This window comes from Phoenix dactylifera, chromosome 11 (genome assembly GCF_009389715.1).
Source record: "Phoenix dactylifera cultivar Barhee BC4 chromosome 11, palm_55x_up_171113_PBpolish2nd_filt_p, whole genome shotgun sequence".
In the NCBI taxonomy this organism is placed as follows: Eukaryota; Viridiplantae; Streptophyta; class Magnoliopsida; order Arecales; family Arecaceae; genus Phoenix; species Phoenix dactylifera.
In genome coordinates this window covers 17,174,858-17,177,270 of record NC_052402.1, presented here as the reverse complement: position 1 = coordinate 17,177,270, position 2,413 = coordinate 17,174,858, and positions in this window count along the sequence as shown.

Below are 2,413 nucleotides of genomic sequence, written 5' to 3'. Positions count from 1 at the left end.
AAACACGCAGACACCACTTTATAGACTTAGAAGCAAAGATTTTGTACATGTGGCTGACCATCTTATTGGAGATTATGATCAGCTCCTTTTCCCTGGAACCTTCTCCATTTCTGTCCGCCACTTGTACCCTCCCACTAACCCAAACTATTACCAAAATCCACTGGTAGTGGCATTGCAATGTCTCTGATGGCTACCCAGACCTTGTCCAGAATTTCCTAGAAAATTGGAAGATCAACTGGGTCACATTACTACTTGTCCTCAAACCCATCTTTAAACATGATATGAGCTTACCGGATTCTCGGATAAGCATCTAAGAGCCATCTAGTCAACTAGAAGCAATAATATAAGCTAGCATCTGCGGATGTGCTAAATTCTTCTTAAGGTTTCTTATGGTCAACTATGTCCCTAACCAAGCTTCCATAGCTTACAAGGTTTGTGCTATTTAATAATGTTTTGATTATAGTTAGTGGCACTAATTCTTTTTAAGATGATACACTGAAGTACTGTTCCTACCTGTCAACTGTCATAGGATGAGATCGAGGCAAAAACCATGGAGCTTGTGACACTCGTAGCCATTTGATGAGGCTTGATGAATAAAAGCAATACTCAGCTAGCGTACCCAAGGGAAAGGGTCACTTACATAACCCTCATTTTCAGGGAGTGACAGTTTTTAATTAATATTAAAGCTCCAATAATTTAGATGAAATGATGAAGGCAATTACACCGGAAGCTATGGCCAATCAATGAAAAGTTTGTTTGGCCATGTTACTTGGTTTAATTAATTGAGTGCGATGAACGTGGGCTGCTCTTAATAAAGACAGGATAAATAATAGGCCACAAAGTTTGTCTGATTATGGTGAAAGGCATAGCAAATCCATACTGATATCCATGAGGTCCTTTTCGATATCAGATGCAATTGTTTTTTACTTTGAATGTCATCTTCTAATCTCCAACTGTGTGGTGCGAGCACAATCACACACTGCAATCCATGAACCTAAGAATCTCCATGGCCACTGCTAGGTTTGACTATTTGCACAGTTAAACTCACGATTCAGTACTGCTTCCATGTTCGTATATAGGTTGATGTGCCTGGGAGCCGGCCACAGCTCATATAAAAAGCTGGCCAACCAAAGCTCTCCACGAAGCCTCTTAACTGACACTAGGGTTTGCCACATGGTAAGCTTAGAAGTACACAAATGAATCTTCAAATATTTAAAGTTCCACGGTTGGCAACACCTTAGCCATGATCCTTGGCGGTTCCAACACCACACCAGCAAAACATGTGGGAGGTGATACGTGTGTCAAACGCTCGTGCCTAATTGTCAAAACATGCGGTGGCCTGCTAATCACAACCGACCCATGTGTCCGAATTTTTTAGCAACGGACACTGGCCCTTGTTTATACAATCCACACTTTAGGAGACCTTCTAGTTAAGTACTTTTGTGCCCTAACAGACCATCACACTGATTATCCCGAAAACCTTTTTTGTTTTCTAGGTATCATCCTGACTTAAGCATTAGAAGGTTCTCTGTCAGATACTTTTTGGCAAAAAGACTTCTTCGTGCTTGTTGTTTTAGATTAGAGCTTGATCACAAACTAGGCCCTAAATGTAACCATCAATCCTAAGACAGGCCTCGCATAGACTGCAACTTTATACAACTCGAATACCTCACTATCGAGTCCTCCAGCATCTTCCTCCGCTCGGTGCCTAGGCCAAGCCGGTCCTCAATAGCAGCATAGGTGGACTTCTTTCAAAAAATTGTTTATTGGTGGACCTACAATCTGCCAAATGCTTAGCCATAGGAGTAGTTAAAAAAAGTCTAAACATGAAAATTCCTACTACAAAAATCCTTAGAAGATACCGGTTTTGATAAATAAGCTTTATATAACCCATCATATGTGTTATCATTTTTTTTCTCAAAGAGATGCATAACCTAGTTGGCTGTTGATCGATTAGGTAAAACTTGATTCGTAATTTTCATACGCAACTATCTTACAAAATTCACCAATCATGCATATTTTGAGGCCTACAAGAGGACGTCTCTCCTCGGTGATAGGAGCATAGAGGTTATCGATGTGGCCTTTGGCGAAGGACGTCTCTGACTTCCTGTTGTCGATCTAGAGGTTCATGACCTCTAGAAGGCAGCCGAGCACCTCGATGGCCATGGCGATGTTGAGCTCCACATCTCCTCACTGTGCATCGATTGCTTTGCCCATTGTTCTGCTAGTGCGCATAGGCCAGAGTCACCAAAGATGGTGAACCGATGGCAAGGATCATCCTGAGGGCCTCAGAGACCAGTTCATGGAAGGACAAACTTTCTCATAGCAAATCAACAGCATGACTTCTAGAGGAGCACACATGGACATGGAGCTCGTAAGGAGGATCAAGAGCTCTCACGTTTCTTATAAGATT